This window comes from Triticum urartu, chromosome 7 (assembly GCF_003073215.2).
Source record: "Triticum urartu cultivar G1812 chromosome 7, Tu2.1, whole genome shotgun sequence".
Lineage (NCBI taxonomy): Eukaryota > Viridiplantae > Streptophyta > Magnoliopsida > Poales > Poaceae > Triticum > Triticum urartu.
In genome coordinates, this window is record NC_053028.1 from 12,768,758 (window position 1) to 12,792,281 (window position 23,524).

The 23,524-nt window shown below is 40.2% G+C and overlaps 4 long non-coding RNA genes and 1 pseudogene across 6 annotated transcripts; all 5 read left to right on the plus strand.

The window, feature by feature from the left end:
* Positions 1 to 10,778: 10,778 nt before the first annotated feature.
* Positions 10,779 to 11,241, plus strand: LOC125520399. The gene is made up of 3 exons (XR_007288669.1): positions 10,779 to 10,835; positions 10,973 to 11,063; positions 11,216 to 11,241. It is a non-coding gene; the product is annotated as an uncharacterized LOC125520399 (long non-coding RNA).
* On the plus strand, positions 11,235 to 13,224 carry LOC125520398. 3 transcript variants are annotated; one of them, XR_007288667.1, is made up of 6 exons: positions 11,235 to 11,294; positions 11,514 to 11,785; positions 11,859 to 12,041; positions 12,175 to 12,864; positions 12,966 to 13,042; positions 13,128 to 13,224. It is a non-coding gene; the product is annotated as an uncharacterized LOC125520398 (long non-coding RNA). The 3 variants fall into 3 exon arrangements; XR_007288668.1 differs by having other exon boundaries at positions 12,175 to 12,341; positions 12,457 to 13,042; XR_007288666.1 differs by having other exon boundaries at positions 12,175 to 13,042.
* A 52-nt stretch (positions 13,225 to 13,276) lies between these two features.
* LOC125523653 lies at positions 13,277 to 15,622 on the plus strand. The gene is made up of 3 exons (XR_007290334.1): positions 13,277 to 13,296; positions 13,513 to 14,022; positions 15,361 to 15,622. It is a non-coding gene; the product is annotated as an uncharacterized LOC125523653 (long non-coding RNA).
* Positions 15,623 to 18,363: 2,741 nt separating this feature from the next.
* LOC125518127 lies at positions 18,364 to 22,073 on the plus strand (annotated as a pseudogene).
* Positions 22,074 to 22,807: 734 nt separating this feature from the next.
* LOC125524497 lies at positions 22,808 to 23,524 on the plus strand. The gene is made up of 4 exons (XR_007290771.1): positions 22,808 to 22,839; positions 22,929 to 23,010; positions 23,253 to 23,311; positions 23,401 to 23,524. It is a non-coding gene; the product is annotated as an uncharacterized LOC125524497 (long non-coding RNA).

Consider the following 23,524-nt stretch of genomic DNA (forward strand, 5'->3'; position numbering starts at 1 on the left):
CGTGGGGTTGAACCCGACAAGATTGAAATCATAGGTCATACCGGTATGTAGCATGTTGTTGAAGCGAATTGCTTGGTTGTTGTACGCAATCGCTTCCATCTTTGTTCCCTAATATTTTTTATGAATCATAACAATAATGAGAAAACAAAACTGTTTATCAAACATGTATTTTAAAAATGTGAGCTATAAAAATGCGGGCTATCAAGTAGTGATGATTAATGACTTACATGCCGATCGAGTAGTATGCACTGAAGGTACAAATTTCCCATGTCATTCTCCTTGATTTGAGCCTTCCACGGGACACTAGCATGAATGATCCAGCAATTTTGATATATATGATACATTTGGACACGATGAAAAGTCAAGTTCCTGTGCGTAGAATAGAAAAACGGATGGGGTAAATTACTGACCGGTGATGGCAAACAGCCGTACAATGTGATTATTCTATCTTGCCTGTTCATAGGATGGATGATGGGTTGACTGACGATAGGAACCGGCGGCGATGCCATCACCCTCTTAGAGGTGATCGATCCATATGAGTTTACCATGGTCGTGGAGGAGATGACTTTTCCTCTGTAGAAAGATGGAGACAAAAATGGTGCTGCAGAAAGATGGAGACAAAGATGGTGTTGCGGGGCTTTTTTATAAGCATAGTGGGCGGCGGGAAAATGAAAAGTGGTTAAGAAAATTTGTTTTTGGGCGGGCGGCGGGAAAACTAAAAATGAAAATGGTCAATAATCAGATCTTTAATATTCGACAACCTATTGAAAATTGTGTATTTATCAAGGAAACAGACACTTCAAAATCGGTCTGTGATCAACCCAGCTGATTTTTGATTTGTGATTCACGATATATTTAATTCATGCAAATTTTTGATTTATGATCACTTGCCTTATCAAACGAAACTTATTTATTACATGCGTATACAATCTCAAATTATTGCCGTAATATATTAATTAGGGGAAATTGACTTTCTTCTTTGAGGATATTTTTAACCTTACTGATATTCTCATTAAGTTATTTTACTTTTTCCCATTTATATTATGTGCACGTCTCGAACGACCAATTATTTAACGAGGCTAGCTTGGTTCCAGACGTGCAAAAAGTAATCTATCCGTAATGATTTCTGTTGGTTCACTTTTAAAAAAACTGTCCGCGTCTGTTTTTGTAAGTACCGCAGCAAAACTTCAGTATGATACATGCCACAGTAACTTAAACAACAACATTTTTTAAGCCAAACACTTGATAGTATGCAGTACTAAGACTACGCTTGGCGGCAAAGAATTTTTTGAAGTTTCCGGAGAATACTCTAGTTTTTCTAGTGACCCACAGTTTTAAATACTTTGACGTGTTTGGTGTCCAAAAAGACTGAAGTTCTATAAACCGTAGTATTTCCAAAACTATGACATTTTCGTTGTATCTAAAAAAAGAGGTCCAACCTCTTCTTTTTCTAAAGAGAACACGAGAGAACGTCGTGGAGAGAGCTGCTTGCTACCTCCGATGTCTGAAAAAAATATGTCTGAAAAATAATAATATGTTATATGTCTATCTTGGAACAGTACCATGTATATTTTTGCTATCTAAATAGTTTGCGAGTAAGCACTTATATCGCTGCTGCCATTGCTAAAACATGGCATGAGGCTGAGAACAAACATGCAACTTAAGACAATCTTATGTTATTCTCAATGTGTAGTGATAAAAGAAAATGGCAATAGCATGTTTGCTGGAATAAATAAAAGAAAACTAAAAATCACACTGTTATCGAGCATAAATAAGAGACAACAAGCAAATTAATAACCCTTCATTATTTGACTCCGAATGATTACATTGACAAATGCTCTTAAGGAGCAATGAAACAACTAACATACTAAGATATATAAATAACACTGTAGACCTCCTCATGCTTGGTCCTTTGAAGGTGGTGGTGTCTTCTTGTCGCATGCTTGGATATGCTTCACGACCATCTCCGTCAACTGATTTATTTGGTTAACCAAAGTCTGCACCAACATGCTAGTATGTTGTTATGCATGCAGAATCTCATAGTTGCTGGTATACCCCAACCGTCTTTTCTCGCTGCATTTGACCCCGTGTCATGCTGGATATCCCAACCTGAGGGGACATGTGCACAAGGGATGTTTGGCACCTCACGACGTCGGATTAGGTTATCAAAGTGGTTTGTGGAAAAGCATGGATGGGAATTGAATAGGCAGGTTATGACTATGCATCTTTAGTTTCCTACACTTTGGTGCGGATCCCTCACCAACATAACAATCTCGGTGCGGTTCTTCCTCATCTTCTAGTTGACCAAGATCATCAGGGTGAAGCTGTGTCGTTTCTTCCTGATCTTGATGGTTATCCTCAGCCCCATCAATGGTTATCCCTCACTTTGGTGCTTACTTTGACATGTCGTCATCCAACAGTTCCTCTGGCTTCAGCATCGATGAGGCTGTGGATAACCATCAAGATCAGGAAGAAACGACTCAGCTTCACCCTGATGATCTTGGTCAACTGCAGATGAGGAAGAATCGCACCGAGATTGTTATGTTGGTGACAGATCCGCACCAAAGTGTAAGAAACTAAAGATGCATAGTCATAACTTGCCTATTCAATTCCCATCCATGCTTTTCACAAACCACTTTGATAACCTAATCCGACGTCATGAGGTGCAAAACATCCCTCATGCACATGTCCCCTCAGACTGGGATATCTAGCATGACACGGGGTCAAATGCAGACAGGAAAGATGGTTGGGGTACCAGCAACTATGAAATTCTGCAAGCACAACAATATACTAGCATGTTGGTGCAGACTTTGATTAACTAGATAAATCAGTTGACGAAGATGGTCATGAAGCATATCCAAGCATGCGACAAGAAGCCACCACCACCTTCAAAGGACCAAGCATGAGGAGGTCCACCACCTTCAAATCAGTTTTCTTTTATTTATCCCGCAACCATGTCATTTTCTTTTATCACTACACGTTGAGATGAACAGAAGATTGTCTTAAGTTGCATGTTTGTTCTCAGCCCCATGCCATGTTTTAGCAATGGCAGCAGCGATACAAGTGCTTACTCGCAGACTATTTAGATAGCAAAAATAGACATGGTACTGTTCCAAGATAGACATATAACATATTATTATTTTTCAGACATATTTTTTCCAGACATCATAGGTAGCAAGCAGATCTTTCCATGACGTTCTCTCGCGTTCTCTTTGGAAAAAGAAGAGGTTGGACCTCTTTTTTTAGATACAATGAAAATGTCACGGTTTTGGAAATACTATGGTTTATAGAACTTCAGTCTTTTTGGACACCAAACACGTCAAAGTATTTAAAACTGTGGGTCTCTAGAAAAACTAGAGTATTCTCTGAAAACTTCAAAAAATTCTTTGCTGCCAAGTGTAGCCTTAGTACTGCATACTTTCAAGTGTTTGGCTTAAAAAAATATTGTTGTCTAAGTTGCTGTGGTATATATCATACGGAAGTTTTGCCGTAGTACTTACAAAAACGGACGCGGTCAGTTTTTTTTAAAGTGAACCAACAAAAATCATTACGGATAGATTACTTTCTGCACGTCTCGAACCAAGCTAGCCTCGTTAAATAATTGGTCGTTCGAGACGTGCACATAATATAAATGGGAAAAAGGAAAATAACTTAATGAGAATATCAGTAAGGTTAAAAATATCCTGAAAGAAGAAAGTCAATTTCCCCTAATTAATATATTACGGCAAGAATTTGAGATTGTATATGCATGTGTTAAATCAGTTACGTTTTGATAAGGCAAGTGATCATAAATCACAAATTTGCATTAATTAAATATATTGTGAATCACAAATCACAAATCAGCTGGGTTGATCACGGACCGATTTTGAGGTGTCTGTTTCCTTGATAAATACACAATTTTCAATAGGTTGCCGAATATTAAGATCCAATTATTGACCATTTTTCATTTTTCATTTTCCCGCCGCCCGCTATGCTTATAAAAAAGACCCACAACACCATCTTTGTCTCCATCTTTCTGCAGCACCATTTTTGTCTCCATCTTTCTACAGAGGAAAAGCCATCTCCTCCACGACCATGGTAAACTCATACGGATCGATCACCTCTAAGAGGGTGATGGCATCGCCGCTGGTTCCTATCGTTAGAAAACCCATCATCCCTCCAATGAACAGGCAAGATAGAATAATCACATTGTATGGCTGTTTGTCATCACCGCTCAATAATTTACCTCATCCGTTCTTTCTATTCTACACACAGGAACTTGACTTTTCATCGTATCCAAATGGAGCATATATATCAAAATTGCCGGATCATTCATGCTAGGGTCCCGTGGAACGCGCAAATCAAGGAGAATGGCATGGGAAACTTGTACCTTCAGTGCGTACTACTCGATCAACATGTAAGTCATTAATCATCACTACTTGATAGCCCACATTTTTTAAATACATGTTTGATAAACAGTTTTGTTTCCTCATTATTGTTATGATTCATAAAAAAATATTAGGGAACAAAGATGGAAGCGATTGCGTACAACAACCAAGCAATTCGCTTCAACAACATGCTACAGACCGGTGTGCCCTATGATTTCAATCTCGTCGGGTTCAACCCCATGGAAATACCCGATGGCCATTTCTGGTATCTAACCATGGACTTTGTCGTCACACTACATGTTAGGACCGAGGTTATGATGTTGGCGCAACGGATAACGTCGACAATTTGCCCCCTGTGCTTCCCATCGTTTGAAGTCATATTCTCGCTACGGGACAAAAGCATCACTGGTGCATAATCTTTAACTTTGGTCTTGCATTTTACTCCGTACAACTCAGTGCCTCATTGTGATTATATTTTTGCGAATGTGGTTTCTATTCTTGCCTATGTTGGCAGGATACAATATCAGTGGGATTCAATATATAAACGCCACGTCCCTTACCTCGAGATTGGTCTCATGAACTTTCGATAAGCGTCATTTACAATTTGCACGTTTCCATATGCTTCTTTTTGTAGTTTTATTGCTGCAAGCATATACTAACATTTGTATTTGGTTGTAGACGGCAGATAATTTTCTTATGTGTACGTGAAGAGCACGTTGGTCGTCACTTCTACCATTTGCAATGCACTGATAATCTGTTCGGGAAGCTTGTTGTTACATACAGGTAAACCAGAGGCAACAATGCTTGCAAACTATGAGGGAGAGCACATTCTTCTTCTCTCCTAACATTAATGATGATGATCATCATCTACAAGGTAGGGGCTGTGTTCTATTTTAAACTAGATGATACCCCGCACGTTGCTGCGGGACTTGGTAGTTTCGATGAGCAGATTCAAAGAAAGGCAGATTACTGTATGAATGAAAGTAAAATATGGCTTGAAATGTTGAATACATTTACAGGTAAAGTAGATCTCTGAGCTCTACCTAAGATATATGTTCCAAACAAACATTGAGAGAGGCATCATGAATAGCATACATTGATATAGTTGTTTAATCTGCTAAGGAAGCAGTACTGTACATAAATAGCATACATTGATATAGTTGTTTAAACTACTAAGGAAGCAGTACTGTACATAAATAGAACTAAATTTTATTTTTTTATACTGGAATGATAACTTTTTCTGAAAGGCTTATAGCTGTAGGTCATACCTTGTCTAGAAATTTTCTTCTTAGATGATCTTATCTTTCTTATTCCTAGCAGAGCAACAATAAGAATCTGGGCTGTACTTGGCATTCTTGATTCTTCAAAGAAACTGAAATGGGAGAATGGACTCTTCATATTTACTCGGAATATTATGGTTCATAGCCACCCCATTAAGATTGCTGATCGGGAGAAGCTGCAAGATCTCTTAGGAAAGTGAGGCACAACGGTGGGACAAAGTGTGCTTCGACAACTGTAAGGAAAGTAGTAAATACGACATCCCATAGAGCTAGGGAAACAACTTGCAGTGCTCAATGATTGCTCGACAGTCTGATGTTATCTTTTCATTTTCTTTTTATAGTGTGCATGAAAATGAATTATGAAACTCAAGCCCTGCATGTACCATAACCATCCATGTTTTGTTGTTCTGATGTAGAAAACCAGATAGCACAGTTTAACAGTAACCCTAAAGAAACATCAATAAAGGTGAATTGATGGGATGGCAAATACTGCAAACATTCATTCATGTGCCAACATAATTACAGAAGGCAAGGAAAATAATAATAATCAATAAATGATATAGGATAACCTCACATTAAGTAGCAAGATATTGTACCAGGCAGTGGGAACTTCAAATTTCTGCCGGCACTATAAGAGAAACATACATGAAGGAAGCAAATGGCAGGCTAATTTGAGTGATATAATAGAGGATTAAGGTAAGAGAGTAGTTACCTGGCCAGGAACAAATCCTGGTTATAATCGAAAGAAGAAAGTAGTATGGGGTCGGCAAATGTCTATGATACGCAAGTGAGACATGGATCTTCATGGTGCATCCACAACAACCTGGAGGAACCACATTATGAAACGCTTCATAGGTGCTCAAGGAGCGCTGAGTCGACGCATCCTTCTAATTAACACACACTGTCCGAAAACAATTGTACTCCAGAATTTTCGTTTCTGGTAAAATCATGTATCATGGTAACCCTGTAGTATACCTTATCGGACCAGTAAAGATGTATAGAGATAAGAAACAAATTATGTTCATTAACATCACATAGCAAATTTAGAATGGTCAGCGAAGAGCATGCTTCAAATCTGGTTCTGCCCTTGATCTTCACGGTCAATCAATATCACCAACATGGCTACACCTCTATGTCATTAGAGATTTCAGCAATAATGCACTTGCAGCTTCTCTTATATTTACTGTACCTTTAATCAATAACTGAACCATGATGTGCGTTCTACAGATTCTGTTAAAACTTGAATCTTGACTTAAAATCAATTAACAACTACTGAAAGTGGTTCAAGAAATGAACCAAATAATGTAGGTTACCACTATTTATCAAAAAGGTACTACTTGTGAGATCAAGGACTAAATATCAAGAGATCCTGCATTTCCAATAGCTAGAATAATCAAGAGAAGAAACATCATTAACCTAATAGGCAAAGCTCGGAGCCGTGGTGAAGAGGGTTTTTATGAACCCTCTTTGTAAGCTGATGACAACGGCAAGTGATGTGACGGTGGCCGAGTGCGATGATGGCATCCCCTATACCCCATGAACTGCTTCGCGTCCCATCCCGCCGGTAGTGTCCCGTGATGGAGAGCTCAGGTCAAGCCGGTGGCAGATGCCCATGTACGGGTGAGGCGCGAGAGTGAGTGAGAGACATACCAGTGATGAAGATCTTGATGGACTGGGTGATGCCAAACAGAGTCAGGCAGGAGAAAAAGGGCGACTCCGCGGACAGCGGCTGAGCGACGGAGGCGGGTTGCTGGGTCTCCTATCGATGGTTGGCTAGTTCTAGAACCTTCCACACTATGCCTCCTCCTCGAGACCTACCTGACAGGCAGGCGATGGGCGCCGACAGCGGTGATTTCAATTTAATCGTCACCAGCATCGTAATCGTAATCTTCTAATCGTTGTGCTGAGGACGGAAGCATGAAGGTTGGGGAAGATGAACATTATTTGGTATGGAAATCAATGGCGAAGGAGCGGAGATGAATGGGTCGTATTAATACAGCGGTGGAAGAAATCCCATGTCTCACGGCTGCATGCGGACGCATTGCTGTGGTGGAGAATGGATGACGTGGCCAAATGCTGATGTGGACAGCTTGCATGTTTAGATAAATAACATAGTGGGGGTGAACTTCTTAAGTATATAGGATTTGTTGTCAATGTATTTTTTCTGTAATACTATGTCACTAAAACACTTATTTTTATCGTAGATATCCAAGAAGCCAGCCTCATGACACTTGATGAAACGCGTGCATACATCAAGGATATTCTTCAAGCTAGGAACAATGGATGCTAGAATATCTGTGTACACAAGTGCGCAGTTTGTCTTAGATATACAAATGTATGAACGCTTTGCATGCAACATTCCGTTGCCAATTGTCACATTTTGAAGCGTCTTAGATATACAAATGTATGAACGCTTATGTCTTGTTGGTTTAATAATATGTCATATTCAATAAAAAAATCTATTTAAAACTGTCGTCACATTTCGTCGCCATATACTGTGAAGTCCTCAACTGTCAAAAATGGACTTCTAATGGTAACGTGTCTACCATCATACTCTCTACACGTATGAATCTCTTTTAGTGTAGGTTCAAATATTTTTAATATACAGTGTAGCGCAAAAAGGAAAACACGTTGACCTTGACAGATGTCATCGCATGCTATCAGGAATTATGGCATTCCAAAGAAAATATAATTAATTTTGTACTCGGAATCAAGAACTGCCATATGCATCAGCCAGATGATCGCGTTGAGTAGGACAAAAACAGAAGAAGAAAAACGTTGTGTTTTTTTCTATATCTCGGACGCCCGTGTTTGACCTAGATTAGGAAATATATGTGGTGTTTCTTTCTATATCTCTGGAGGTAAAGTTTGGAAAGGAGACACAGATTAGGAAATATATAATCCGGCGTTGATTCATTTGCCTGGTGGAGCATGCAACCAAAATAAAATTATGGCATATTATCCTATTGTTTTTGTTATGGAAACTTGTAATTATGGAAGGATATGGGGCACCTTCCGAGTACATGCCCCACGATTCCTCCCTGCCCTCATCTTATACTCAATATTTCCTTTTCTGTTGTATTCACAAAATAAGTGGGCTGAAATATAATAGGATTGGGAAGATATTATCTAATACTGGGAGAAAGATCTGATCCGTCCACAATTGAAAATAATTTCTACAAGGAAATGAATAACGGCTTTAATTAAACGACATTCATCATTTGGAAGGCAATATTAACTCTCCAGAAAATTAGATGTCATAAGAACAAAATGATCAACTCCAACTGCGTCCTATTTCACCACCCACCCAAGTTCACAGATATCCCATCAGCAATTTCCGATCAAGAATAAATTTTCTATCCCATGGAGGCGATCATTGGGAACGCTGCGCACGCACCCTACGCACCCCAAGAGGGTGCGTCCGCGTCCCAGGAGGGTGTTCCCGCGCCCTAGGAGGATGTGCCTGCACCCATGGATCTTCTGCCCCCACCAATGCATGCCATGGAAGATGCACTCCAATACATATTTGACTTTATCATTGGGGTTCGAGACGAAGATACATTAAATAAGTTGTCTTATTATACATTCTTTTGCTATATACAAATCATGTTGGAACACTCTTGTACACAGCAAACTAAGACAGCTAGACAGGCAATCCTAAAACATTCATATGTACATGTATACGTTTTTTAGTTGAATCCTTGTGCACAAACAATGTCATGCAAAGGCCATGAATTCAGGTTCTAGATTTGATACATGTATCTCTATTCCTAATGGAGCAGTTGGTAGTCTCCGCCGGTCAATTTTCGTCCACCTTCCCTGGTTTTTTTTGATACTTCGTCCCACCTCCGGCTTTCCACCATTCCCCCGCATCTTACCTTCCAACCGATAAAAAAAACGTCAAGATACAACTACGCCCATTCTGAACCGCGCCGGTTCACAGCTAGAAAAAAGACCTAAAACGAACTAACACGATTAACCTACGAAATTACGCCAGACGCTCGCACCCTCGTGCCCTCGATGCACTTGCCCGCACGAGTCGCCGCCTTCATTCGTTCCTACGCCCCCGCGCCCCCCCCCCCCCCTCCAGCTCGACTCCACGATCCCCTTCCTATCGATCGCCCACGCCCCCACCGCTTCGCATCTGATCGCCACCAGCGCCCGTGCTCTTCTGGCCGCCGGCCGCCATGCAGTCCTCCGTGCCGGACCTTTGCGTTGCGTTCTTCCGCGCGAGACCGCCGCCGCTGCAGCAGTCTCTCGGATCCAACACGAAGCTTGCAACGAAGGGCTTGGAGTTGGCCGTGAGTGCTCGAGGTGAAGTGGCGGCATGCGTTTCTGTAGGGGGGGAGGGGCGCACATTAGGAAAGTCAGCGGCCGGATCCGAGCGCGGATGAGGCCAGGTTGCCACTTGGGGCCCATGTCGGTCAGATCCAGGCAACACATGGGAGTCGGCGTGGCGGCAGCGTAGTGCCGAGGCAGGAAGGAGGCACGGGACGACACATCGGCGGGTCGTGGTGCACTGCACGAGATGAGTGACATGATGTAAACAACGCTGTAGGCATTGATGCCACACATGCGTCATTTTCTACTGCCGATACTGATTCTTGAGGGCTACTGGCACTGCCGCCGGGTATGAGCAGGAACTGCCTCCATTGAGAACTCTGGGTACTGCCGCTGCCGACGACCATCGAGCACCGAGTTGGAACTGCCACCATCAAGGATGACTGGCCGCCATTGAGGTTGATTGTTTTGGCGGCGCCTTCCCACTACCAGTCTGCACCATCACTGTTGTATTCTGAGCAGCCGGAGAACCCCTACGGTTGCAAGATTCCTGTAACTTGTATTTGAGATGCATGTCCTAATCGTCTTGGTTGTGGTCAGGTGTGGTATGCAGGAATCCGTCAGAAGAATGTGGCAATAATAATAGTTTCATCATCTCATCTTCATGCTACTTCCAGTTAAGTAAGCTTACTTCTCCTTTTGATCTGTAGTTCATTTCTATTATTGGAAGCGATCTTAACTAAAATAAAATTTATGTGGTTTCTTAGCATTTTCTATCTCAAACTTTGCATCATTATGTCAGGTGCTAGAAAAATAAATGCCTGAGACATGTTTTAAGGAATTTAAAGATGAGTTCCCTTTGAAGAGCAAGCAATCATAGTACGGAGCAAGATGATTCGAAATAGAGGTTCCCATAATTAGAGGCAATTGAATCATATATGATGATTAGCCTAATGTGCTGTTATAACATTTAAAACATTTTTTGACCTGGGAGCAATCAGCAAACTCTGACCTCTTTGTAATGTTTGATTACCATTTATGTAGGGCTCTGTACTGCAGGACAACATATTCACTATCAATATATGGTCTATTTCCAATATAAGGTGTATGTCAAGTTATACACTGACTACAGAAAGTGAGTGTGAGTGGTAATATCAGCTCTATCATGGTAGACTGGAAATTAAAGATTGTAACTTGATAGCATCTGGATAAATGTTAATAAAAATTGTAGCAAAATAAAAAGGTTAAGTCTGCTGGTTCGAATAAGCAGTCACCTGGTTCGAACAGGTGATGCTCGACGACGAACATCTGCTCTGAGGACACCCTGCTCGACGATGCTCCTCTTCGCTAGCATCTCCATTGCATGGTAGCTTCCCCTGTCTCCTCCCTTTAAATTTGGAGTACTGCTTGGGTACAGATTAGGAGTAGGGTTCAGTTTATTTGTATGAGTATGGGTACAGATTATGAGTAGGAGATGTAGTCGTAGGCACAGTTTTAGTAAAATTTCAGTAACTTCAATTATCCTGCTTGAAGTACTTTGAAAATATACTCAAAAAATGTACTGTTTGTACTGCTGATCTTGCAGATAGGGGGAGAGTTCTTGTACTCAGAGCAGCTGTTGATCTGCAGCAACTCTAGAAGTAGGATTTAGGATAATCATAGTTTCAGTTTGCCAAGCAGGGAGTATAATTTAACTGGAAATCAACCAACTATTGCTTTGAACTGGAGTATAATTACTGAAGCGGGTCGAAGTGGGACGATTTGGTTCGGTGGTCAACGACGGCTGCGCGGGATGCAGTATGGTATGGCTTGAGCATCTCGAGGAGGGGCTCTCTCTGCAAGGCATCCTCTACGCCAGTACGTTCTCTGATCCGAACCTTCTTCTCTTCGCTCATGCACGCACCAACGCAGCTGACCTGTCGTTGACCAGCGGCGGAGGTGTTCGAGTAGTCTGTCCCGGGGCTGCGCGTGGAGCACGTCGACGTCTCCGTCTTGCCATTGCTCAGCACCGCCCTGCCGGCTGGGGTTCTTATTTGCCATCGAGGCCTTCCGCAACTGGGACCATGGTGCCTGATAGCTTCCTCTCCGGCTGGATCGGCAGTCTATCCACCCAGTAAATTTTTTCTCTTCTCTTAAATTTTCTATGTTTCTTTGTCTGATTCTCAATAAAGAGCTCAAACTCGAGATGAGTTTTTGGTTATGACCTGGCCTATTTTGTTGATCTGCCGCTGGTTAACATGTTCAAGAACAAGAGGGTCCTCATGGAGAGTATCCACAAGTCCGAGGCTGAGAAGGAAAGAGAGAAGACCCTCTCTGACCAGTTTGAGGCTTCAGTTTGAGGCCAAGCGTGCTAAGAGCAAGGCTAGCTAGCAGGGAGAGGAATATTGCGAGGAGGCAGGAGAGATTGGCTCAGGTAAGATGACTTTCACTTGAGCCCTGTCTATTTCCTCACATAGTTTGATTTGTGCTGCATTATATTGGTACTGAAATACATAATGCGTGCACATGTCTTCTGTTGGATGTTTCAGAGATGCTTATGCAGGGTTTCTTTAATCATTTTGGTTCATGGTACCAGCTAATGAAATTTACGTGCTCTGATGATGAATTCGTGCCATGTCGAGTTGGATTGGCGGTGGCGTATTTTTCCTCTTGTAGTCAAATTAGTGAGATGCTTCGTTCTCTTCTTTATGTGAACGTACATGTATGACCAGTGTAATTAGGTGCAGTAGTTTTGGTCAATGTCAAAGCAGAAGAGAGCTACATGTATGACCAGTATTGAATCACGGCGAGAGAGTAATGTAGCTTCGTCCCTCCCTGATGCTGCTAATGCAAGATGCATAGGAATCTTATTCAATATCAAAAATTGACATACCGTGCAATCATGTCTAATGTCTTTCATTAAATCTCCGCGGAGGTGCCGGCCGGCTGGTACATATGTCAGTGCATCATCTATCTCAGACTCTCAGTCACAGCTATCTAATTGGTGTATATTCATCTCCAATTACAGCCTCATAATTTTTTGGACATTCATTTACAGCCCGATCTACTTGGATGTGCAGACCTGGGAGTTGGAACAATTCACCAAGAGAAGCCAGTTCGTGTATAACAGAATGGGTGAGGAGTAAAGGCGTGTCATATTCCATATTTTCATTCAGATTTCAGAGAACGCGACAGTAATTTTTGATATTTTACTCTATAGGTGGAATTTATCATGAGATCCTACCCAAATCCGAGTACTTCTCCAAGGCACTGTACACCTTCCATTTCGCTCAAAACAATCTCTTTGTAGGCTACTTCACCAATAAGACTACCAAACATATTGAGGCCTATGACCCCAATCCGAAGGAGGGTTCACTGTGGCAATGCAGGTACAATTCAAGCTAATTTGCTGACAATCTCGCTCACAACCAAGGAAAATTTAGTTCTTGACACAATTAACATTACATGATCTGTGCTGGCTATAGTTTATTCCTGCTTGCTTCGAAGTCTTGGTTCATGGAAAGAATTTATAATTTTATCTCTGTCCAGTCATCTGTCTAATTTCCTGAAAGTTGTTAGTCTGTCGGATGCATTTATTTTCCTAGATGCCCCGAGAAGAGGTAGTAGTGGTGGTGCGGGCGCGCCGTGGGCGAGGTGGGCTTCGGGTGTAGCGGCGGGTGCGGCTGCCCCATCGATGGCAGCGCGATGCCCCCCGCCGTCGGGCCCACACCGCCGGACATTGGCGGTGACCGGAGACTGTCGCGATGATTGTTGGTCGGTTGCGGAGCTTGCAACACGAGCTGGTAGCGCCAGCGTTGGCGAGAGAGTGAGGTGTCCCCAGTGCAGTAGGCGGGGGAAAGCTTAAGGCGACCAGTGCCCTCCGGTCCTCATCGCTGCACGTCGAGGTCAAGTCTGAGGCTGCAAGCTGCAAGCTGATGCATCCACAGACATCATCGTCGACTGCATCTTCAACCTCCGGATGCCGCTTCCGTACACTGCTTCGTCAACCTCAGCCGTGACCCTTCCTCCCGGTCGCCGTGTTTAATATCCTATTCGTCGGCCGCCTATCTCGAGCACCGCGAGCGAGGTGGATGCCCTGACTGCCAATCACCAAGGTGAGCTCCAATTTTTGTTGATGTGCAGTTTGTTTGTCGGACGCCACCTAAGCTGTGAAGTTCTACACAACGTGAACTGTTTGTTGTGAGCTCTGTAGTGTTGTGTCCTTTAAAAGTGGGCATGTTAGGCTTGTTGTAGACAGTGCTATGCTTGTTGCTAGCGATTGATTGCTAGATGTGCTATGATTGTTACAGACAGTGGGAATGGTAAGTTTTTTTTTTTTTTTTTTTTTTTTTTTTTTTTTTTTTTTTTTTTTTTTTTTTTTTTTTTTGGTTTTTTTTTTTTTTTTTTTTTTTTTTTTTTTTTTTTTTTTTTTTTTTTTTTTTTTTTTTTTTTTTTTTTTATTTTTTTTTTTTTTTTTTTTTTTTTTTTTTTTTTTTTTTTTTTTTTTTTTTTTTTTTTCTGTTTTTTTTTTTTTTTTTTTTTTTTTTTTTTTTTTTTTTTTTTTTTTTTTTTTTTTTTTGTTTTGTTTTTTTTTTTTTTTTTTTTTTTTTTTTTTTTTTTTTTTTTTTTTTTTTTTTTTTTTTACGTTTTTTTTTTTTTTTTTTTTTTTTTTTTTTTTTTTTTTTTTTTTTTTTTTTTTTTTTTTTGGGTTTTTTTTTTTTTTTTTTTTTTTTTTTTTTTTTTTTTTTTTTTTTTTTTTTTTTTTTTTTTTTTTTTTTTTTTTTTTTTTTTTTTTTTTTTTTTTTTTTTTTTTTGTTTTTTTTTTTTGTTTTTTTTTTTTTTTTTTTTTTTTTTTTTTTTTTTTTTTTTTTTTTTTTTTATTTTGATTCAGTTGGTTAGTTACTATAAGCAAGAACACGCTATAAGCGCCAAAATGCTAGAGAGAAAAGTTCAAGAGCCAAGAACACAACAGGGTCGTTGACTTGGTAAGCCTCTTTGATGTAATAAATTGGTGTTGGTGGGTCCATGTGGCTGGAGAACCCTTTTTCTCCAAAACGTCGGCACTGCCGTGCTCATCGTACACGCCGGCATGGTGGTGCTCAACTTATGGGAGTAGCCCACGGAACCACCGCCTCTTGGGACATCTAAATAATCACATTTTGCTGATATTTTTCTTCTAATTGATGATTGATTCAATTTGCACGGAGCAATTCTGGAGGAAATAGTACAAGCTAACTCTAAATCATTTCTTAGCTGGTCAACCATGTAATTAGAAAGCACAAATAAGCTACCAAAATGATATAGCTTGGTAGAGAAGTTTGGAATATTAACCTCCTGGTTTAGTTACCCAGGCAATGGAGATCCCACACAATTTTTTGAACTCCCATGCAAATTATTATGACAAGTTGCTTGGTATCTGACAATCTGCTTGTCCTTCTGCTATGCATTTTCAGAAACTCCGCGGAAAGCTGCTGCAGATAGGTGTTATGCTGGTATATTCTTTCTGTAGCCTTTGTTCAGGTAAATCAAACCAAGACTTGGAGACTATAGATAGCCACTCTTTTTTTACCAACCTTTGTTTTTGTTAATAATGAGTCTGACAATGAAGTGACTACATCTCCATCTTTTCACCTTTGTTTCTACTGGGCTTCTCAAAGGTCCATTCCTGTAATATTTTGGAGGACATCTCCCATTACAATCGTTGGGGGTTTTCAATTTATGAGTAAGGCACGCGAAGCTCCCTTACAAACCCGACAAATCGTACTTGGAATCATTGCATTTTTCTTCATCGGCTTCGTCACATCAAACACGTAAGCAAAAGGCAATATATATACTACTGGACCCTGAAGCCCCAAATCATCTTCTGTTTTCTATGTACTCCCATGATTATTTAGCAAATGCCAAAAATAGTGTTTCTTTCATGCGTACATCGTTTCGTTTGGAGTTTTGCCACTTGATCTGAATATGAGGAAGGACAAATATCTTGTAGCAGATCAGATTCAGGTCATGTCATGATTCCTTAAGGGCCTCATTACTGGTGGTGTTTCTTTCTTCCATGGTGATTCCTATTTTTCATAGTTGTACTAGCAGGATTATCATAACAACTAAGCAAATGCCTAGCTGGAAATTTGAGAGGCGTGTGATCAGGTGTCAATACTTAAAGAAAGAGCCTTTAGTTTTTCTAATCAGAATGCAGAAATTTAAGCATGTAGATCTTTGATGAAAACATAATTAAGATATTGCTGAGGTAATCTCATGTTACCTTTGTATTATGTTAGCCTACTAATTTACTATATCCAGGTCATAATATTGTTGCTATTTTCATGAACTACGTAATGGTTAATGACACAACTCAATGAACTAAGTATTGAGAGCATGGGCTGTTGCGGTGGACCGGTGGTAACGACAAGCTCAGAGGGTTTTGCCACTGTGATCATGTTGGTCGTGCTAGCACTGACAACGTAGAGTATACAATATACTGCTGGGACCAGTGACACTTATTCTACTTCCTTAACAGCGGGCAAATTGGTAATTTTTGGTCGATATAGCAAGTTTGAGAAGACCCAATTTTGTTATACTATGTAAGTTGATACACTTTTTATATGTTCGATTGGTGATATTGGAAATAGCTAAGCTTACTGGTGTGATCCATCTAAGAAAATCTCACACAATGACATAAACCTATATCTAGAATGATACGAGGACTGTGAAATAAGAAGGATGTGATGCTACTATGTTCTGGTGGATTGTAAGATGGCATTTGAGGATTTACTAAGTATTTAATGATTGGAAACATTACTCTTGGTATGTTTATAGGCGAGGTTGCTGGCGCCTTGCATGGATTTCTTTCTTCTTTCTTTCCAGCTCCCTGTAACTGTTTTCTTCTACCGCTTCATAAGTGAAAATCAGCAATCTGCTGCTTTTTCATCAAGAAAAACTCTTGATATGTTTTATTTTTCAGGTCTTGCATACTGTTGTCGGTAATATGTTAGCAAAAGTTCAATGATATTTGTTTAAAGCGAGAATTCTTCACCGTGTTTTAACTTTTACATGCCCTAAAGATAGAAACATCTAATCTTATGAATTTGAATTTGCGCTTCAAGAAAACTTGAATTGACTTGTCCACGACGATTATTTCCAAGTACATCAGTTCAAGGCAGGGGGTTGGCGGGTTCAACTAGGGGCTGCGAGGGTCATCAGATCAGTATGTTCGTGGGTATGGGACGGGCCCACACCAACATCGGCGTTGCAGTGGCGAGCGACAAGGGGCGAAGCTGAGCAGGAGCTGTTGCCCGTGTCAACCCGCGACCGCTATAGCGCGATGTGGAGGGCAACTCCTCCTTGTCCCCCTCCACCTCGAGAACGAAGGCATCCCAGTCATCCTCTTTGCCGGATCTGTCACCTCTGGCATCGTCGATGTCGACATTGGGACAGAGAGGGGGAGGGGAATGGACGTGGAGTGGAGGTGAATCGATGGAGTGCGGATTGAAAGTGAAGTGGACTTAGGGTTTTCTTCGGGTGGGGATTTTAGTGGGGACAAAGTGGGGTCGACGCGGGCTAGCATGGGCCAGGCTAATGTGGCGGACGCGGCCTTCCTATATCTGCCCCAGATTTTGGTTAGATATGATGGGTGCGTGACAACCCATGCCTATAGGGTTGTTATGAGTCATCGGTCTGCGTCGGTTTTTCTGACCGGTTAGTGACTGGGCCTTTCGACCGGGCGTATAGGGGCGGTTTTTGGTGCTCGGATGTAGATGCTCTCTATTGTGGCGTAGTGAAGGTGGTTGGATCGACGGGTGAAGAAAAAGACAAACATTTGGAGGAAGACCAGCGACAATCGAGCTCGACTAAAACACACATTTCTTTTTAGTTAATTGCAAATGGCACTCCCTTCAAATTTCCATGCATTGTGACCATACGAATATATTTTACTTCTATTATCACTATATTCAAAATAATATTAATTTAGGAAATTACCGAGATTTGTCTGGCTATTATTTCTTTATGCTCTGGTGGAATGGTAAAGAATTACTTCATCCGGTTTGTATGATGGGTATTCTCTGTTAGACATTTTAATCCCTTTGACGTGAAGTATTTTTGCTAACTGCATATATTGCTTGTGCATAATGGGTACTGAGTTCAGGTCCTTCAGGAAGATGTTTTTATTATACTTGCTCGAATTTCATGCCAGTGAAGATAAAAACAAAATTTCTGATATTGTGCGAGATTTCTTAAGTGCATAAAATAGTAGATCTTAATTTGTAACAATTTTTTTAGAAGGTCAAATTTCCTTTTTGCTATCAATTAACATTGCAAGTGAAGTGGATTTAAATTGTTCGATTGGGCCCATGATATCTATTCTCTACATGAAATTTAACATGCTTTATATTTACATAGCTCCAGCAAAATTTCAAAAGCCATGGCAACGCACGGGCATTCTATTATAATAACAGAGGATGGTGCTTGCAGTTGTTGTGGGTGCTGATGGTTCCCCTGTCTTGGTTTCTTGGAATGGTGATTCAAGAAGGGACACCATCGTGTGGATGGACCATAGGGCTCTTGACCAAGTCGAGTGAATTAATTCTCACAGTTCACCGGTATTGCAATTTTATGGTGGGAGTGTATTTTACAGTTACCGGCGTTGATTGTATCGTATTGATTTACCTTTTAAAACATTTATGGGTAAATGAAAATCTACAAAAATCTTGGTTTATGTTATATAGGTGAGTTTCAACTCACAACCTCTCTAAGCTTGTAATAAGCTATGAGCTGAATTTCTAACAAGTTTACTTTCTAACAGCTAAATTAACTACAGCCCAAAGGCAGCAGCCTGTTACTATTTTATATCATTTGTTGTTGATTTGTTTTTTTTCAGAATTGCATTGGCAAATCATGAAAGGTGTAATGTTCACGGATTTTTGTTAGATGATCTGTTGGTCTGGTTTAATTTTAGCGAGCATGAGGCATCTGGGTACTGTTTATGAATTGATAGCGCACCTTGCTTAAATCCTACTAACAATTTTCTCAAGAATTCATACTAACAAGTGTCTTTGCTTTTTGTTTGATGCATTTAACATGTTCAGGAAACATGTTTCAAGGGCCTTGTTTGTCGATCTGGAGCCCACTGTTAGTAGATTATGGCAGTAAATCATAGTCAGTTTCCTTGTCTACACTTCATCATAGCCTCATATGTACTATTATATGATTGTTGCATTTCAATTTTTTTTGCAGATAGGTCATGTTGTTGGACGAGGGCGGGCTGGCGGAGGGCGTGTCGGCGGACGACGTGGAGGTCGTGTTCGGCTCCATCGGCCGCATTGTCGGCATCGAGTTCGTGCGCACCAGCGGCCCTAGCTTCGCCTACGTCGGCTTCCACTGCCCCTCCCACAAGGTCATGACAAAGTTCTCCACCGTAAGCATCCACCGCCCATCAACAATCTCATTGTAACTATGTTTCTACACTTTGGCGGCACTTGATAGTAGTAAATTAGGGTTTTGTTGATTCTCCACATTAGCCGTGTGTATTCAGTAATTTGAATGTAGAATTTTGTGTTAGGCGAGTAGAGCTTTACCAACTTAATAACAGAGGATGGTGCTTGCAGTTGTTGTGGGTGCTGATGGTTCCCCTGTCTTGGTTTCTTGGAATGGCGATTCAAGAAGGGGCATCATCGTGTGGATGGACCATAGGGTTCTTGACCAAGTCGAGTGAATTAATTCTCACAGTTCACCGGTATTGCAATTTTATGGTGGGAGTTTCTCCCTAGAATACAGATAAATAGTTTTGAATTATTTCTTAAGATCGGTAGACAACATTTGCTGTGTATTTTACAGTTACCGGCGTTGATTGTATCGTATTGATTTACCTTTTAAAACATTTATGGGTAAAGGAAAATCTACAAAAATCTTGGTTTATGTTATATAGGTGAGTTTCAACTCACAACCTCTCTAAGCTTGTAATAAGCTATGAGCTGAATTTCTAACAAGTTTCCTTTCATTCTTTTTTTTCTAGGGAAACTGGTGATGAAACCCGCAGCTTATCACACATGGAGCAGCGGAGGGAGTTAAAACCATGTGGTATGGAACCATGTGGAAGGGGTGAAGTCTTTTGGGCGGAAAGTTTGGGAGACCTTTATGAAGAGAGCTACGCAAAAACAGGTTGAATGCTTATCCATTTCTCCTTTTTTTCACTAAAGGTGATGTATCATTTGTAGTTCTTAATTTTCTAATACGCCATTCTATACAACTCAAATAGGACACTTGATTGTGTTTCCTCGTCATCATCTATGTTCTGGTTTGACACCTACTTCTGCAAAGGCAAGCAGATCAGTTTTGCAGTTCATTTAATGTGACACTATTTAAGCTATTAATGCAAAGTGTTTTCATGAGTGAACAAAGATACAATCGATTACCTAAGTGCTTTCTTTGTAGTTTTTTATGTTAGAAGTAAGATAATAAATGTATGTGATGTTAATTTCCAGTATTTCATTTTGTAATGGTGTTTACCTCCAATGTTTAGGAGTTAGGCTTGCTTCCCGGGACTCATGTTGGAACTTCACTTATGATGCTTATGCCGGGTGTCTTGGAGTCATGGAAAGTGTGCCAAATGCAGAGTTTAAAGTTGAAAGTAGGTGCCGGTTCCCCTATGTTTTTCTAAAGAAACTATGACTCCTTCTAAAGCTTCACATTTATTTATGTGAAACATTTGTCCCAAAAAAAGACGTAAAAACTTGTGTATTGATGCAATGATAGAGAAAAATAATATGTACAAGCCTAAGATAGGTACACAATGCACAAGATTATGTGGAGCATTTTTTCTGCGGTATTTGAGGAAGAAGCAATATTCCATTGCATGGTCTTGGTTTGCGGAACATTTACATGCCACATGGCTTTTTCAAAGAATAAGCTATTTATCCCTGGTGTTGGGGAACTATTTTTGTCTGGTGTAGTTTCCTTCATATATTTTACTTCCTTGCCAACGTCTCTATTAATTTTTGTATGTGGTTTGCTCTCCGCAATCATATGTTGGTTATGTTAAGTTAATGCTTTTATTTCTTGAAATTTTAATGCTTATCTTTTCATTGCAGATCCAGCGATGATACCTGAGTTTTGGCTCAAGGAATGTGGCCAAAGTGCAACTGGCGCTTTACTTGATTACATTGCTCAAAACCATATTGCGGCTCCCTTTTCTTGCTAATCAAGCTGCTTCTGAAAGTAAGTTGCATGTTTCTCCCAATGTAGATTACCTTTTTCTGACATGATGTAGATTACCTTTGAGGATGTACCGTGTAAAGGTGTATACTATTCATCTCAAATTATCGAGGTGTGTCCATATATGAGTTGATGAAGAAGACATTGCTTTTGATGTCACATGAACAAAGTATGCCTTTTTCTTTCTGCCTTGAGTCAAAACACCCATATCCTTCCAGATTTTCATGGAAATTGGTTAGAGTTAATCTATGCTTAACCAAGAATGTTGGCTATCTAGATCTTTTTTCTTTGTACATTATGTGATACCAAAAATGGTATGTCTGTTTTAATTAGATTATACAGCTATGAGCGCACACCACGCCCTCCGTTTCTAAATATTTGTCTTTTTAGAGATTTCAAATGGACTACCACATACGGATGTATATAGACATATTTTAGAGTGTAGATTCACTCATTTTTCTCCGTATGTAGTCACTTGTTGAAATCTCTAGAAAGACAAATATTTAGGAACGGAGGTAGTATAACACAAAGATCTCAGAACTGTTCAACCAGACTTCTTTTCCTGTCATGAATCTCAACCATCATTTATGTAAAATTAACATGCCCTTGACATATACATTGTGGTCCGAGTGATTATAGCCAGTTTCACCATTGTTCAGTTTACAACATTATGATATTGCAGATAATTATGGTGATGTTGTCCATAGGATTTCTTGTGCTTCAAATTTTGTTGATCGAAAGCGGAGTAAGGAGCCCATCTTTCATGGAATCATCTACAACGATGCACGACTGGATCGAATTGAAGAGCAAATATATTTTGGCGAGGAAGGACAAATGTTAATTAGGTTTCATTTTAATTAGGCTTCATCTTTGTTGCAGTCAGTTGATTTCAGAAAGTATTACATTCAGATTAGTTGAAGATAGACAAAAGCCTGAATTCTTATTAGCTGGTGGTTGAGCCATACAAACGTTGTTCTAATTTCTACAAGGCAAGTCGAGATTGACTTTAAAAACTAAGGATTATGCAGCCATAACCTGACATTAAATTAATTGAATTAGAGAATTGGAGGCTGGAGAAGTCGGTTGCACAGGGCAAAAAAGAAACAAAATTGGCTCATAGTCTGGGAAATATGATGGGCGAGCAGGTGTGTTGGGCACTCGTCAATGCGAGGCGTCACTGATCAACATACTAACACCCTGCTTTAGACCTAGCGTATCCAACTAGATGTGCATGCTTAGCAACCTCAAAGAGTCTGTTGGAGACACATTTGTGCATACCGGCGATGGCTCATGCGTCCTTTCACTTAATTAGAATTTTCTTCTTAATGATACGACTGCTGTTAGTTATTTTTGGATTCAAATTTAATTTGTGTAGAGTTCCTTAATGCACAATATGACAGATTAACTTGTTGTTTCAGTTCAGTTCGTAGGCGTAGCTTTCTCATTTGGTATGTGGTATACAATGTACTTTATCAATATGGTGACTTTTTGATAATTGTGATGTTACCACTTCTGCATTTAGTATGTCGTATATAATCTATCTGTATGATAATGGTTGTCATCTTGATTCTTGGATCCAAATCAAACGACACATGTGACAGCCGTGGCAGCCTCGGCCCGTGGTGGCCGAAAGGGCGCGCAACATGGAGGCATGGAGGTGAGGCAGGAGAGGTCGTGGTCAGACTGGTAACTTGCACTGAGTGTAGAGGAGTTTGGTGTATACGGTAATTCTTCCTACGTTGTTGTTATTGATTGATGGTGAATCTAAAAGGATGGAGAAGAAAACCCTAAAATTGGCGTGTGGATGTGGAAGGTTGGGTTTGTGAGCTAGGTGTGCCATTGATGTCAGTGGCGAAGTTGGATCAGGAAAGAAGAAGAACATGAGTGATTTAACGGTAAATAAGAAATCAATAATGCTGCTTGATGTGCATGATGATGTTCATATGATTGATGTTGAGCCTATACAATATGTACCACACCCGTTGCAACGCACGGGCAAATTGAATCTATTATGCTAACTTTTATGCCATGTTATTATAAGTATTTATGCCATCTTCTTCTTTAGAAAACAGGTTAGTAGAAATTCTCTTTTCTCGCCTTTCTTATTACATGGACTCAACTAACAATGTGGCAATAGGTTCTATCACTCGGGTAAAGAGCGCACACAGCTGGACGTCGTATATTCCTTTAATCTAGGTAACCTACAACTTGGTCAATTCAATTCCAATTCCAATTTATTTTTGTTATCACTATATTTTTTATATTATTAATTGAAATTATTGCAGGAATATGTCTAGCTATTTTGTTTTTCATTTTATGCTCTGGTGGAATGGTAAAGAATTGGTCAAGCCGGTTTGCGCGGTGAGTATTGTCCGTTAGATGTTTTAAGACCTTCGGCGTGAAATTTTC